This window comes from Sarcophilus harrisii, chromosome 3, assembly GCF_902635505.1.
Source record: "Sarcophilus harrisii chromosome 3, mSarHar1.11, whole genome shotgun sequence".
NCBI lineage: Eukaryota > Metazoa > Chordata > Mammalia > Dasyuromorphia > Dasyuridae > Sarcophilus > Sarcophilus harrisii.
Genome location: NC_045428.1, coordinates 301,691,951 through 301,710,090, shown reverse-complemented (window position 1 = coordinate 301,710,090; position 18,140 = coordinate 301,691,951). Strand labels below are relative to the sequence as shown.

Below are 18,140 nucleotides of genomic sequence, written 5' to 3'. Positions count from 1 at the left end.
AATTATATTATTTTTTAATCAAATAAACTTTTTAATTAAAAAATTTTAAGTGTTTTTAAAATTATGAAAAATTTAAAATAAAAAAATTTAATTATGTTTTAAAATATTTTATTTTAACTCTCTGAGTCTTCCTTCTCTCCAACATGGGGAATCTCAGAGTGAAATCTTGCTCTATTTATCAGAACAGGCTGCTGTTAAGAAAACATGAAACTATTTTGGAAAGAAAAATCTACTGAAATAAAATTAGAAAGTTAGCATTGTAGAATTCAATTCAATTTAATAAACACTTATGTGCCAAGCTCTGTGACTAATGTTAGGGAGAGAAAAAGAGGCAAAAGTCATTCCCTAGACCCAGGTCAAGAGACCTGGGTTAAATATATATCTATATCTATATCTCTCTATCTATATATATATATACACACACACACACACACACACACACACACCCCTATTCATATCCAAGGGTAGCTGTCTCTAAGGTAGGATGGGGAGAAGAGAGAAGAAAAAACAAGGGAAGAAATATACATAATAATTTTGTTGCATATTTGGAGGTAATAGATTTGTAATTTAATGTACAATCATTTTTTAATTATATTGTGTTAGGAAAATGCTTGTTTTGTTCTGTGAATTGAAAATATTTTTTAAAAAGATCTGTATTACATAAATTGGAGAATGGCTGAATAAGTTATGATATATGGCTGTTATGGAATATTATTGTTTTATAAGAAATGAACAGCAGGATGATTTCAGAAAAGCCTGAGAAACTTATATGAACTGATGTTAAGTGAAGTGAGTAGAACCAAGAGAACATGGTACCTAGTAACAAGAAGAATATATAATGATAAATTCTGATGGATATGACTCTTTTCAACAATGAGGTGATTCAGGCCAAATTTAATAGACTTGTGATGGAGAGAACCATCTGCATCTAGAAAGGAACTGAATGTGAATCACAACATAGTATTTTCATGTTTTTATTGTTGTTTGCTTGCTTTTTGTTTTTTCTCATAATTGTGGAAATATGTATAGAAGAATTGCACATGCTTAATATATATTGGAAGGGAAGGAGAAAAAAATGGAATAAGGTTTTGCAAGGATGAATGCTGAAAACTATCTTTACATGTATTTTGAAAATAAAAGGCTAAAAACAAAGTAACAGAAACTTGGGTTTAAAAATCTCAGCTCTGCTATTTTCTAGCTAGGTTAAGTCTTTGAGCCCAAAGTCCCTCAGAATGGTTGATAATCCAAAAGGATTATTTCAGAGAGCCTGGGAAAATTTACATGAATTGATGATAAGTGAAATGAGCAGAACTAGGAGATCATTATACAGGGCAACAGCAAGATTATATGTTGATCAATTCTGATGGACATGGCTCTCTTCAACAGTGAAATGATCCAGGCCAGTTCTAATGGTTTTGTGATGAAGAGAGCCATTTGCACCCAGAGAGAGGACTGTGAGAACTAAGTGTGGATCACAAGATAGCATTTTCATTCTTTTTGTTGTTGTTTGCTTGAATTATTTCTTTTTCTTTTTTTTCATTTTTGATCTGATTTTTCTTGTTCAACATGATATTTGTGGAAATATGTATAGAAGAATTGCACATGTTTAACATATATTGAACTACTTGCCATCTAGGGGAGGGGATGGGAGAAGGAAGGGAAAAAATTTGGAACACAATGTTTTGCAAGGATGAATGTTGAAAATTATCCAAACATATGTTTTGAAAATAAAAACTTTAATAAAAAAGAATAATTAAAACAAAACTTCCAACAATAAAAAAGAATGGGTATTCATAATTGCCCTATCTACTATCTTCAGATCTGGCAGGAGAAGTGCTATACATAGGGAATCCATATGAAATCCTTGAGGGAATAGAGTAGGTTTGGGTTTGTTTGTTTAAGGTTTTTTGCCTTTCTCTGTACCCTTAGAATTTAGCATGTTGCCCAGAACAGAATAGGCATTTCTTGACTTGACTTGACTTGTTTTGATTTAACCCAGTTGCTAAGATAAAATCAGGTGCTATTAAGAAGCTGTGAGGGAAATTTTACCTCTTCCCATCTCTAAATCTACACAACTTTTGTTTCTGATCTCCATATAATATACATTGCAGGATACAAGATTAGGATGGTACTCCTTGGTTTTTGAACCAATACATATGACTCTGTGCTGCTGGTATGTACCATGAATCCAAGGACCCTGACACAATCCATTTTCTACTTTTTTTCCTCAGATTTGATCCCAGGCCCTGAATCTGACTCTGGCTTTTTGACTCAGAATCAACTATCAGACCATGCCTTCCTGTTTTGTCTGACTCGGGAGATGTTTGCCTTGTCTGTTTGGGGGGAATCTGTTTCCTGCCTGTCCCCTCTGGCCCAAGTGTATTTACATGCCTCCGAGAATAGCTGATCACCTGGCCATGACCCCATGCATAGACTAGCTTGACTCTTGCTTGTGGCTCTACCCCCAATCCCCTCCAGTCCTGTACCATCCTGCAGCTCCTGTGACCCAGTATTACCACAGTGAAATATTTGCAAAGCAAACACAGGTCTGCTCATATGTCAGTCTACCATAATGTCTAGGCTTTCCCTAGCACTTATCTGACATATTCTCAGAAAGAAAGAAAAAAAGTCACTTTAAAGGGTTTGGGGAGTTTCTGCCTTTAGAATCTTATCCTCTGAACTGCTCTATCATTCCTTAAATTTTTTTAACACCATCCTGAAGGAAACTCTTCTATATACACATCAGAATTTTTTCTTAAAGTAGTTGGCAACTTGCTATGTGATTATGATGGAATATTATCTTTCTATGGGAAATGATGAGCAGGATGCTCTTTAAAAAACCTGAAAAGTCCTTCATGAAATCAAGTAAAGTGAAATGCACTGTTATTTATCATAAACTAGTTTTCTCTTTCAACTAATTGGACAGGATTCAAGTTTAATCAGCAGCTCTAGCCCTTGAAGACACTGAGGCAAGGTAGGACAATTTCTTAATTAGAGGAAAAAATGAATAATCCCATAACACTTTAATATAGCTTTTATATAGCTCTTTATAGTTTTGAAGCTTTTTACTTGTTTTATTTGATTTAAAAATAACTCTCTGGGTTAAGTTCTATTTTACAAAAGAGGAAACTGAAGTTCTGAGCGGTGACTTATCCAGGATCACATAGCTGATATATATCTCAAGTGAGATCTGAACTCAAGTTTTTCCAAGATGGGATCAGAACTCTATCTATTTTGCCTCCCAGATGGATTTTTTCAAAGTATTTTCCTTACAACAAACCACTGAATGGGGAAACATAGTAATAAAAAAGTACACTTGATTCTGAGTCAGAATCAAACCTTGGCTCTGTTACTTTACCTGAGATCTTCAGCAAGATATCTTCTCTCTTTTGGTTTCAATTTCCTTTTCATTAAAGCTAGGGGATTAATCTTTTGGCTTCTTGATCACACGATGACCAACAATAGAAGAAATCCTAGGCACGCAGCCCAGCTGGCGCACCAACTATACTCACCTGCTACATGCCCATCAAGAAAGTTGGCATCTGCAACACCATGGAAGCCACCTGGCAGCTTAGGCAAGCCAGATCTCAGACTCCTATGGTCTGCCCAAGCTATAGATGAGACTACGATATTATGTGAGTTGTGCAGTATGCAACAAGGTGCTGAGAAGGTGATCCTTTGCACAGCGTCTGGCATGTAGTAGGAACTTAATAAATGTTGATTGATTGATTGATCCTGTGAGGCATTAAAAGCTCAGTTTTGCTCCAGGCCTTGTCCAAAGTTCACAGAAAGAATTTATCTGTTCATTAAGATTCCTAAACCCTTAGAGGAATATAAAATGAGTCATATAGCTGAAAAAAATAAAATATAGGATCTGGATTAGATCTCCAAGGTCACTTCCAGTTTTAATACTACAATGCTTTGACCATTTAATGAGCAAGGAAAGTGAGACTGACAAAGGTGAGTTGATTTGTCCATTATCACCCACTTAGCAATTACTAAGAGTAGAACATGGAAGTTCGGATCAGACCCATGGTCTTTCCACGTTCCTACATGGCACTACAACAATACAGTGAGCCATAATTAATACAGCTTTTTTTCATACATACAGAGTAGTTGGGAAAGTGGGGAGGAGGGTAGGGGTACTGGAAGAGCAAGGCAGACGGGATGGTTTGTGGTCTCTCCCAGAACAGATGGTCCCCTGCTCCCCAGGGAGGATGAGCCAGGGGCTGGCCTGGCAACAGCTGCTTGAGGCCTATTCCTGGGAGCAGCTGGGGGGTGGGGAAGGCTTGTGTCCCCTTGCCTTCTGCTTCCTACCTGTGAAAACTCTGAAGGGAAGATTTTATTTTTCCCTCTAGATTTATTCTGTTCAACTTAAATCATCAGCCATGATTTGAACTTTGTATTTTTATGGGGCCTCGTTCAACACATGATGATGCTATGATTGATGGCCCAGCTACCAGATTGAAGATTTGTAGCCAATCAAGGGTATTTCTGAAATTTTTATGATTAAGAGATCAACAATTATAACTGTGCAAAGCTAAAATAAACACCAAGAAGAGGTCCCTGTTTTGGATACAAGAGTCTGCTTGTTTTGGATAATTGCGTTTTACAAATAGGTTTTAGTCCTCAATTAATTGGAAACTCCATTAATCAGAGCAAACACACACATACACACACACCCCCTTCATTTCCCAAGAAGTTGTTTATTGCATTATTTTATGCAGTAATGCTGAAAAAGAGCACCAATAAGCAGGGGAAGAGCAATGACTGAGTAAATATAAATTTGTTTCAAATAACTGGATCCTGCTCAGGGAATACCAGAGACTATATTCTATCCTGGTCATAAGACATTTGGAGTCTTATGCTCGATTTTTGGTACAATATTGTAAGAAGGATGTTGGCAAATTGCAGCATGTCCAGAGGAGAATGACCAAAATCACTGAGGGCCTGGAAAACATGATGTATAAAGAACAGCTGAAGGAACTGAGAATGTTTAGCTTGTAGAAGACATATGGAAAGGGAGAGGGAAAGGAGGCGTGATACTGGACTTCAAATATTTAAAGTTCTTACCAAGTGGAAGAAGATGAAGGTTTATTCAGGGTTGGGCCACAAGACAGAATTAGAAATTTTAGGAAAGGAGGGTTCAGTTCAAAGTTAAGGAAGAGTGTTCTAATAATTAGAACTGTCCAGCAATAATATGAACTGCTTTACAATATAGTACTTTCTAAATATCTTAGACTGAGCCTGGAGATAACAACATACAATGAAATGTGACTCGTATAACTACCTATATGAATGACTTTGGACAAGTAATTTAACCTTCCTGAGCTGCAGTTTCCTGATCTGTAAAGTGAGAGAATTAGGCAAAGGGCTTCTGAGGTTTCTTTTGGCTTGAAATCTATGATCCGATGATCTGTGAGGAATCTTTAAAAGGGAATTCCAGAAGTAAGAGATTATATTAATGTACTGAAGAATTGCACAGGTTTAACATATATTGGATTACTTGCTAAGAGAGGCGATGGGAGGAAGAGAAGTAGAAAAATTTGGAACACAAAGTTTTGCAAGGGTGAACGTTGAAAACTATCTTTGCAAATATTTTGAAAATAAAAAGCTATTATTAAAAAAAGTATTTTCTAAACTTTAAAGTACAATAGAGAAGTGAGTTATATAGTATCCTAATATTATTCTACCAAAGTTACATCTTGTTGATTGTGTTTCATTTTATCTGTTTTGTACACAGTTAATACAAGATGAGAAAACATTGCAACTTGTAGATAAAGTCAACTAAAACATGAAAAAAAAAGGTTATATTAAGTGAATGGAAAGGAGGAAACAAGCATTTATTAAGAACCAACTATGTGCCAGGAAATGCACTAAGTACTTAAGAAATATTATCTCATTTGATCTTCACAATAATCCTGGGAGATAGGTGCTATCATTATCCCTAATTTACAGTTGAGGAAAATGAGGCAAACAGGGTTAAGTGACTTGACCAAGGTTACCCAGCTAGTAAGCATGTGAGACCAGATTTCAATTCAGATCCTCCTGACTCCAGGACCAGTGTTCTACCCACTGAGCCACTTACCTACTTTGGAAAGGTAATTCTTGACCTTCTTTTTTGTAATAAATTCCTTTGCATCTGGTCAAGCATATGGACCTCTTCTTAGAATTATATTTTCAAGTTCATAAAACAAAGTATACAAGATTACAAAATAAATCTGAATAATATAGTAAATTATTAAATTTTTAAAAAATGAGTTTATGGATCTCAGATTAAGAATCTTGCTTTACAACGAGATCAACCAAATCATTTCCAATGGAGCAGTAATGAACTGAACCAGCTACGCCCAGAGAAAGAACTCTGGGAGATGACTAAAAACCATTACATTGAATTCCCAATCCCTATATTTATGCCCACCTGCATTTTTTATTTCCTTCACAAGCTAATTGTACAATATTTCAGAGTCTGATTCTTTTTGTACAGCAAAATAACGTTTTGTTCATGTATACTTATTGTGTATCTAATTTATATTTTAATGTATTTAACATCTACTGGTCATCCTGCCATCTAGGGGAGGGGGTGAGGGGTAAGGGGAAAAATTGGAACAAGAGGTTTGGCAATTGTTAATGCTGTAAAGTTACCCATGCATATAACCTGTAAATAAAAGGCTATTAAATAAAAAAATAAAAGAATCTTGCTTTAGAAACAAGATACAGTAATTCTATGAAATATAACATCACAGAAACAAACACTGAGGAGTTTGAAGTTCAATTTTAAATCTTCTGATAATAGCAAACATACTACCAAGGAGAGATAATAAGGTTCAGAAGACTGAATTTCATGTCAGCTTCAAAAATTATATCCCTACATTTCCATTGATGATGAAGAACATATTCAGTGTTTCATCTCCATTTGTGTAAAAAAGAGTAAGGGAGTCTTCTATTTTTAATAGCATTGCTCTCCCCACCCCCCCAGAGATTTCATATTCCACGCTGTCAATATAAAAAGCCATCTGTTAGTAATTACCTGCCCTTTGGTTTTCAGAATAGTCCAGCTTTGAAGGCCAATTAAAAACTGCCCCATCACATAAGGTATGGCACTCATAAAAATACTGAAATAAATGGCAATGTTTGGATACATGAAGTTGAGTAATCAACAATCTCCACATCAGTGATAGAAGAATTACTTCCTTCTTAAGGAAGTCTGGGATTGAAAGAATTAACTGAAATTGTAGGGCCTAGGGAAGGGTGAAGAATCAGAAGAGAGTAAGAATTAGGAAGTGGCAGAGCTGTGATTCCGACTTAGGATGTCTGATGCTAAATTTGATATTCTTTCCATCCCATCATGACAAGTTTGATATCCAAAGGCCTACCTCTTCTTTGAATTTAGAGACCTCTTTGCCTTGAAACTTACTTCCACAGATTGTGTGGAATGAAGTTAATAATGCATGCTTTGGTAATAAGTATATTAAATTAAAATAAAGAAGATTAGTATGGCCTTTGGGCAAGGATGAGACAAATTCACAAAGCATCCCAAATTTTTCGATCTTGATTATGTAAAATTGAAGTATGCAGTGTTGTTTTTTTACAGAAGTAAAAACCAATATAGTTTGAATCAGATGGAAGAGTTAACTGAGGAAAAATCTTTATATCAAATTTCTTTGGTGCAAGTCTAATACCCAAAAATATATAGGAAATTGATACAAATATAAGAGCAAATCAATAAATGATAAAAGAGCACAAACAGGAAGGTTTCCAATGAGGCAATTCAACCCATCAAAAATTACATGAAAATAATGTTCCAAATCACTAATAATAAAGAGAAATGAAAAATTTTTAAAACTCTGAAACTTAGCTTCACAACCATCTAATTGTTGAAGGTGACAAAAAGAGAAAATGGTATTTGTTGGAGGGGCTACTAGAAGACAAATAATATCAACATAATTAATTAATCAAAGTAATTAATGTATTATGGTAGAACTGAATTGGTCCAGTCATTCTGGAAAGCATTTTGAAGCTACATCCCTCAAATATACATATCATCTGACCTAGAAAAACTACTAGTACATGTATCAAAGATACAAAGGACAGAGAGATAAGACTGATAAAATTATATATAATTGTATTTTTTGTCATACCAAAGAACCAGAGGCAAAATCAGTGCTTAACAGTTGGAGATGTCTGAACAAATTCTGGTATATGAATATCATGGAATAGCATTGTGCTGTAAGAAATGACATATATAATGAGTTCACAAAAGCCTAGAAAAACTTGAATGAACTAATGCAAAGTGAAGCTAACAGAAGCAGAAGAATAATTTATTTCATAACCACAATAATATAAAGAGAAACAATTCTGAATGGCATCAGATTTCTCATCAACAGAGTGAGTAATCAGGACATCAGAAGACTGACAAAGAAGCAAGACTTTCTTGAAAGAGAGTTGAAAGATTTGGGATGTAGAACGAGAAAAAACATTTTCAGGCATGTCTCGGATATACTGAGCTGGGTTTTTTTTTTTAACTATATTTTAAAAATAAACAAATGTTTACTAAATTCTTAGTATAGCTTCAAGTACTGGGGATAGAAGACAAAAGTGAAACAGCCCCTGTTCTCAAGGAGTTTACATTCCATTGGGGTAAACAACAAACAAACATATTTTTTGGTTATTATTGTCCTGTCAAATCCAACTTTTTGTGATGCCCTTTGGGGTTTTCTTGGTAAAGATAGTGGAGTGTTTTGTCATTTCCTTTTCCAGCTCATTTTACAGATGAGAAAAGAAGGCTTAACTGAAGTGAAGGTTGAGTGACTTGGCCAGGATCACAGATCCAGTGACCTAAGGCCACATCTGAACTTATAAGGATGAGTCTTTCTCAATCAGCAGGAAGATTTCAGAGAGGACTGGAGAGAATGACATAAACTGATGCTAAGTGAAGTGAGTAGAACCAGGAGAACATTGTACATAGCAACAACAAAATTTTGTGATGATCAATTCTGACGAAAATGACTCTTTTCAACAATGAGGTGATTCAGGCTGTTTCCAGTAGACTTGTATGGAAAGAGCCATCTGCATCCAGAGAGGAGACTATGGAACTGAATGTGGATTACAACATAGTATTTTCAGTCTTTTTGTTGTAGTTGGCTTGTATTTTATTTTCTTTCTCATTTTTTTCTTTTTGATCTGATTTTTCTTGTGCAGCATGATAATTGTGGAAATATGTATAGAATAATTACATATTTAACATATGTTGGATTATTTGCTATCTAAGGGAGGGAATGGGGGAAAAGGAGGGGAAATTTTTGGAACACAAAGTTTTGCAAGGGTGAATGTTAAAAGTTAACCATATATATGTTTTGAAAATAAAAAGGTTTGAAAAAAATCTTTTAAAAAAGAAAATTAGTCTTTCTGACTCTGAGCCTGCCACTCTATCTATTGAGCCACATAACTGTCCAAAGGTCTAATGTTGAAAGTGAAATATGGGATTAAATTTTTTAAAAGAAACAAGAGGTTCTAAGACATAGAGGTGAGGTCACAAAGTATTCTAGAAATTGAGAACAGTCAGTACAAGGGCATAGAGATAGGAAATGGGAAGAATTGCAAGGTTAGTTTTGCTAGACTTCAAAATGAAGGGAGTAATGTATAACAAAGATAGAAAAGTGGATTAGGGCCAGGTTCCAAAAGGATTTAAAAGTTGGAGATGTTTATATTTGATTCTAAAGATAATAGGGAGTTTCATGGATTTAAGTGGGAGATCTATATAGTCAGACCTGTTCTTTAGTGGGGGAGGGGAGGAAGAATCACTTTAAAGGCTCTGGAAAGGATAGACTAAAGTAGGAAGAAACTTGCAGGCCACAAGAGGGTTTCTAATTGAGGAGGTAGTTGATAGGTAGTAATTGAGATGAAAAAAAAAGAGAGAGAGATAAGAGAGTCTGTGGAATGGTAAACAAATTGAGAATAGATTAGAAGAAAGTTCAGAAGGGGACATAAGCAGGGCAGTTTTTCTACTATTATGTTAAATGTAATATACACTCTTAAAAAATCCCTTTGTGACAGAGGCTCAAGTTCCATATACAATCCCTTTTTGTCTTTTGTATATTAAAATATTCATGTTTGTTGATGTTTGTTGAGTTCATAATAAAAAAAGAAAATTCAAAATAAAATAATGTAAACAAAATGCCTTAGGCTTGCTTAACATTTGAGTACCCAGATAGGTGGGGCCACCACTGACAGCAAAAGTACAACCTCAATACTTACTCTCTTGTTTGTCATCACGGTTGACTCCAGAGGGTGTGATTCAACCCTACTCAGGGACTGAATCTGGAAACCTCAGAATCAGAAAATTTCAGGAATGGAAAAGATGACAGAGCCAGCTGGTCCAAACCGTGTCTGAATAAGGATTCCTGCTACATAATAGTAAACCTGACAAATGGCCATCCAGCCTTGGGTTGACAACTTCCAGTTAAGGGATCCCCACTATTTCCCAGGGACTAAACAGAAAATTCTAATCCTGTTTCTACATAATTAGGGGACTGCTGGAGCCAGCTCTAACCAGCTCTCCTGGCTCAGTTCAATGTAAGCATTTACACCTTCTAATAAACACTACAAATTAGGACTTGGTTTATTATTTTGTTGATTGTCCAGAGTTGAGAAAGTGACAGAATTTGGGTGGCACAGTGGATAGAGTAGATAGAGAACTCAAGAAGACCTGAGTTCAGAATCACTAGCTGGGTGACTCTGAGCAAATCACTTTACCCTGTTTGTCTCAGTTTCTTTATCTGTAAAGTGAATTAGAGAAAGAAATGGCAGATTATGCAGTATTTTTGCCAAGAAATGGGGTCATGAAGAGTTACACACAACTGAACAACAAAATTATTCTAAAAGCCTCAGGCTTTTTTCATTGCTGTCTAGTCATATCTCCAGGACTCTTTTGGACAAGGAAAAATCATTCATAGAAAGTAGTGAAAAAACTATGTCTGACAACATATACAATATTATTCCCTGGTAGTCTCACCATCTCCATACCAGGAGAGAGCAGGTTTATTTCATTGCCTCCCCTAGGACTTATATTGTCTTTTCCATTACTCAGAATTCATTCTCCTTTTAATAATCTTCTCATTATTTTGGGCACTGTAATTAATATTCTCCTGGTTCTGCTTATTCCAAGGAGATTAAACTTAAAATTTTTTCCACATTTCCCTTAATTCTTCATTCTATCTTGCTACAAAACTCTTTCATTACATTAATATTTAATAGGGTTTTTCTTGGCCATTTCTTAATGTATAGACACCAGTTTGGTTTCTACTTACAGCCACAAAAAGTGCTTCCATAAATGTTTTGTATATTTTTTCCCTTTTTTCCTGTCTTTGACTTTTTTTGGCATATGTCCAATATTAAGATTACTTGGTCAAAGGGTAGTCACTTCCTTTCAGGAAACTAGATAGAAAAACTTGAAAAAAGGAAGACCTGAGTTTGAATCCAACTAAATTAATGACCTTGAGCTAGTTACTTAACTTGTCCACCTCAGCCTCCTTATCTTGAAAATGAAAATAATAATGATAATAGAACCTAATCTCACAGGTTTTATATAGGTAAAGTGCTTCCCAAACTTTTAAAGCACTATGTAAATACTAGATAAGATAATGATCCTGGACAAATCATTTTAATCCTGTTTGCCTCAATTTCTTTATCTATAAAAAAGTTAGCTGGAGAAAGAAATGGCAAACCACTCCAATATTTTTGCCAAGAAAACCCCAAATGGAGTTACAAAGAGCTGGACACAATAACAACAATGTCACAGGTTTGTTGTGAGGATCAAATAATAGAACAGGTAAAACTTAAAGCACTACACATATGCTAGATATAATAATTATTATCAAATCACTATTATTATCATTTCTATTTTAATTCTTAATTGAAATTCTAAATTGAAATCCAAAATTGTGGGCCACTTTATAGTTCCACCAATACACCATTATTCTCGCCCTATCATATTCCCATTGTCTTCTTTGCCAATCTACAGTCTACCATCTTTTAAAGACTATTGGTAGGTGCCCATTAAGCACATTTGCCAGGATCCTCTGATGATCATCTGAACATGGTGACTTCAACTTGTCAAGAGCTAATTCCATATTTATCCTCAGTTCCAACCTGCCATTTTTCTTTTGTCCTTTCCAATCTAAAGATCATTTTTCTTGACAGAGAAAACAGATGCAACCTAAGGCCTGGGTAATCCTGCCTTTACTCCATCACTTATTCTCATCCCATCTACCCCTAGTATATTCTCCTGGCTTTGCTCCTATTTGCTTTCCCAGTATAGCTTTTTAAATATCCTTTTTGTTATTCTTCACTATACTCATCAACTTCAATTCATTCTGAACATTAACACTTCTAGCCCCATTCTCACAGGACAATGCCACATTTCTGTATTGACTCACTATCACTTGCTCTTCCAGCTTCTGTAAATAACCTTTTAAAATCAAAGTTGTTTTATGAGCTGTCTATGCAGTCACATTAGTCTTTTTAAACAACACCCCTTTTCTTTCCTATTAACAATTACTTTTCTTTGTTCTTCAGAAGAATTTAATTCTTCAGAGTTTTCCATCTCTCCCAGGCCAATTTTCCTTTTAGTACATTGGATCCTTGTTATCCTTTCTCTAATTTCTTCAAAATCAATCTCCTGTAAATTTATTCTCCATGTCAGACTGTGTTTTCCTCTCCTTATCTATCATAAATTTTAATATGATGTGGCTACCTTATCCTATGTTTCCCATCATTTCTACTTAAGTAGCCAGTTTTTTTTTTTAAGTAAAGTTTCCTTTAATTGAAACTTTTTTATCCTAAAATTTACTGCCAAGTGAGTATTCATTATTCCCTGTGTTGGAACCATTTGAGAAAGCAATACATCCATCCTTCATTATTCATGAGGTCTCAGTAGTTCATGAGGTCTCAGCAGTCAACCAATCAATTAACAAACCTTTAATTTAAAAAAAAAAAAAAAAAAAAAAAAAAAAACCTATGATGAGGTTGAGAGGCAAAATGATGTTGTAGATAGTGACCTAATCTTGAAGCAAGAAAGACAGGTTCAAGTCCAAACTCTGATTTATACTGGATGTATATCCCAGGACACATCACTTAATCTTTCAATGCTCAGGCAGTTCTATAACACTGAGTAACTCAGTGTTACAGACAAGGTATCAACTTAGATTGATAGAGGAGATTTTCTTGCCTGGTCCAGACCTTTATCCAATGTCCCAGACACAGTTCTAGGTACTAGAGATACACAGACAAAAATGAAACAATCGCTCAAAGGACTCACACTTTAGAGAGACAATACATCCACATGTATAAATATAAGATATTTACTAGATATCTCTAAAGGTAATCTAAGAAATGTAAAATAATTTTGAGGAGTAGGGAGGCACCAGCAGATAGGTGAATCAAGAAGGTCTTCATGTAGGGGATAGATTTGAGCTGAGCTTTGAAAGAAATCAGGGATTAATTTTAAGAAGCAGAGATGAAGGAGTACTTTGTGGAAATGGAGGGGAGCATATATGAAGACTCAGGGATAGGAGGTGGAATGTCATGTAGGAGAAAGAATAAAAAGACCAACCTGAAGGATATGAAGTGTGTAATTATACCAAGCCTGGAAAGATAGGTTGAAGGTAAATTGTGAAGGGCTTTAAATTGCAAATGAAGGAGTTTTTATTTGATTCCAAAGGTTAGAGAGAAATGACTGAGCAAAGGACGGACATGATGAGATCCATTCTTTATGTAAGTAGGGAAAAAACCTCTTCTGCATACTCAGAGTCCATAATAATGCTACTACATCAAAGATCAGTGGTTACAGGGGTATGTGATCCCCCTTCTCTGATACAGCAAATCAGGACCCATCTTCACATGCATGTCTTAAAGAATTTCTAAGAGGTTAAGTAACTTGTGCATCATCACATAGCCAGGAAATTTTAGAGCTGGAATTATGACTCATTATTACATGAGAAAACCACAATGACCTTCTTTTTTCTTTATTAAAGCTTTTTATTTTTCAAAACATATGCATGGATAATTCTCCAACATTAACCCTTACAAAACTTTGTGTTCCAATTTTCCTTCCCTTCCCCCCAGCCTCTCCCTAGTTAGCAAGTAGTCCAAATATATGTTAAACATGGGAGAAATGTTTATTAAATCCAATATATGCATACATATTTACACAATTATCCTGGGGCAAAATAAAAATCAAAATAAAAATCTCCAGAAAAAATGAGAAAGAAAATAAAATGTAAGCAAACAACAACAACAAAAAGTAAAAATGCTATGTTGTGAACCGCATTCAGTTCCCACAGTCCTCTTTCTGCATGTAGATGTCTCTCTTCATCATAAGATTATTGGAACTGGCCTGAATCATCATCTCACTGTTGAAAAGAGCCACATCCATCAGAATTGATCGTCATATAATATTATTGTTGCTGTGTACAATGATCTCCTGGTTCTGCTCATTTCACTTAGCATAAGTTCATCTAAGTCTCTCCAGGCCTCTTTGAAATCATCCTGCTGATCATTTCTTACAGAACGATAATATTCCATAACATTCATATACCATAACTTATTTGGGCATTCTCCAGCTGATGGGCATCCATTCAGTTTCTAGTTTCTTGCCAGTACAAAAAGGGCTGCCACAAACATTTTTGCACACATGGGTCCCTTTCCCTCCTTTTAGATCCCTTTGGAATATAAGACTGGTAGAAACACTGCTGGATCAAAGGATATTCACAGTTTGATAACTTTTTGAGCATAGTTCCAAATTGTTCTCCAGAATGGCTGGATCCATTCACAATTCCACCAATAATGTATTAGTGTCCCAGTTTTCCCATATCCCCTCCAACATTCATCATTATCTTTTCTTGTCATCTTGTCAGTCTGAGAGGTGTATAGTAAGACAATCAGAGTTGTCTTAATGTACATTTCTCTTATCAATAATGATTTAGAGTACCTTTTTATGTGACTAGAAATGGTTTTAATTTCTTCATCTGAAAATTGTCTATTCATATCCTTTGACCATTTATCAATTGAAGAATGGTTTGAATTCTTATAAATTTGAGTCAGTTCTCTATATATTTTTAAAATAAGACCTTTATCAGAATCCTTAAATGTAAAAATGTTTTCCCAGTTTATTGATTCCCTTTTAATTTTGCTGCATTAGTTTTGTTTGTACAAAAACTTTTCAACTTAATATAATCAAAAATTATCTATTTTGTGATTAATAATAATCTCTAATTCTTCTTTGGTCACAAATTCCTTCCTCTCACACAGATCTGAGAGGTAAACTATCCTATGTTCTTCTAATTTATAATATCATTCTTTATGTCTAGATTATGAATCCATTTCGACTTTATCTTGATATACAGTGTTAGGTGCGGGTCAGTGCCTAATTTCTGCCATACTAGTTTCCAATTTTCCCAGCAGTTTGTGTCAAATAGTGAATTCTTATCCCAAAAGCTGGGATCTTTGGTGTTTGACAAAAGTTCAAACAAAAGGTTTGCTCTCTAGTATTTGACAAACACTAGATTACTATAGTCACACAATGACCCTCTTTAAACACAGAGTGGTTTAAATGTAAAATATTTACTAAATAGCTCTAAAGATAATCAAAGAAATCTATGTAAATTTAGATGCTTAGCAAGGCACCAGTACATAGGTGAATCAGGAAGGACTTCAAATAGGAGTTGGCACTTGAGTTGAATTTTGAAATAAATCAAAGATTGATTCCAAGAGGCATAGATGAAGAAGTATCCAAGCATATAGAGGCCAACTTTCCCTTTTCCCCCTATCTTTATTTATTCCTTTGACACTCTTTGACCCTGACAGCTCAGGCTCCAGTACTGATCTTTGTCAGGAACTGCATTTGGATATTTCCTTGTCCTGAAATCTACCTCCAATTAGTGGAGTTTTCCATTAATAAGCTTCTTGGCTTATCTTTCATAATCTTGACTACTGCCATACTCATACCAGATAAGTATAAAATTATGGATAATTTAAAAATGTGGGGTCAATGCTTACTCTACCCTGCTTCTGCCCAAAATACTGAATAAAATAATCATATTTCAACAAGTCATAACCATTAAGAATGCAGACTCTAATGCTCTCTTTATTTAGTCCAGAACCAGGGATTGAGAAACAAGACGTAAAAAGTTATGTCTCACTCTCTTAATATATTGAGGTTAGGTAAATGAACTGGTTTTCACTGTAGTTCAGTCTCATTCCTAAGAGTGTGAGTATGAGTTATTTACTGACCTAGACCCCTGACCCAATCTCTCTGCTGCCACCACCACCCGCTTCCTGGTGTTTAGTGATAGAACAGGCTAGTGCCTCTTCAAATCACTGTAAGATTTTAGAGGGTAGAATCCCCAAGCAATTGCTATTTCACTATCCATTGGCTAATATCCTTTTCTTCATTCTTGTGATTCAGACCATTCTTATCCTGTCCAGCTCAGTCCCATTTGTCCCTAGTTGTCATCTTCCTCTATCCTTCTCCATTATACCCTCTGCAATTCTATCATTAACAAATTTCCTTTCATGCTAAATATCTTCTTCTACTCTTTCCATCTTGCATTCCTGTAAACCAGACTTCCTGAAGAAAACACTACATCTCTAGTCATGACTTCCACCTCTAAGTGTTCCTTCTTTCACATATCCCATCACACTAGGAAACCAGAGAACAGGGAACCAGGAATTTAAATAGGCATTTTCATTCTTCCTTGGTGCCATTTCTAAATATTCCCTCTCCCACAATCATTTAATACCTTCTCTTTTGAATTTCATTCCTCACCCATATTACTCAGTCAGGATCTTTGTTGCTAAAATGTACTGGTTTAGTAGTCATTCTCCATCCTTTATCAGTTTTCCTCTTTATTGATAGTCCTTCTGCTCACATATACTGAAGTCCCTCGAAAATCCCTGATCTGTTAGTTTCACTCCACCTCTGACACTCAGCAAGAATGATGAGATCTCACAATTACTCATTATGGGACTACTTCCATGATAAGAATGTTGAAATTTCTCTCTCTTATGATAATTTCCTGTCCTTCCTTCTTTCCCTTTACCTCACTCCTCTGATACCTATTTCTCATTCTCATTATACTCTCCAGTCTCTGCAGTCTTCCTGCTCTGACCCTTTCATTTTTAGGTTCAGTCCTCTCAGAACCTCAGAGGTTCCTTGAGGCACACCTTTATCCACACACCCAAACATACACATAGAGTATTATGCCTATGTACACATTTATGCATAATACATTATTTATAACATACATATTTTATATAATTATATACATATTTGTGTGTTGGTGACTTTTATACTGGAAATCTATTTCAAAAGGTCCTCAGTCAAGACAACTTGCTACATGTTCCATCTCTCCAGTAGAATGTAAGTTTCTGAGGATAGTGGTTATTTCATACTTTTTAGATCATAGGCTAAAAAGATTTGCTAAATTGTTGACTTTAGAACTATTTAGTTCAACCACCTACCTTTATAGATGAGGAAACAGACTAAGTTGAACAGTGACTTGCTGTCAGTCATACAACTAATCAGTAGCTAATTGGGGATTTGAACTATTGCCTCTGGGTAAGGCTCCAGTGTTCTTTGTGCTACTTCATACATGTCTCATTCTGTGCAAAAGAATGCAGCCACAGATTGATTAGAATTTTTTAGTTGCCATATCACACCAGTTTAGCGACCAATTACGTCTCCCATATGACTTCTCTTCCTCCTTCAAATCTGCTTCTTCCTTTTTGTACCCCTTTCCCTCTCCTTTTTCTTCCTCTCTTATTCTCCTTCAGATTTTGATAAGGTTCCTTATTTTCTCTTTGCTGGTCTTTCTGTCTGTTTTCTTGTCATGGTAACATTAGTGGTTTTTGTATAGGTTTCTTAATTATGCTGATTATCATTATGCTAATCAAATTACTTATAATTAGATGTGATAGGTTCTGATAATTTAAAATTTTTCCTTGTTAGTCTTTTCTCTTTTTTTTAAACCACAAATATGGGTTTTCTTTCTATTTTTATAATTAGACATCTAAGTCAAGGGTTTGTCTTCGTTAATCTTTTTTTTTTTTAATCCTTGGTTTGACTGATCAGTTGGTTTTTG

At 35.2% G+C, this 18,140-nt stretch overlaps 1 pseudogene; it reads left to right on the top strand.

The window, feature by feature from the left end:
* The first annotated feature begins 7,445 nt into the window (after nt 1–7,445).
* LOC111719697 lies at nt 7,446–7,546 on the top strand (annotated as a pseudogene).
* The last annotated feature ends 10,594 nt before the right edge of the window (nt 7,547–18,140 follow it).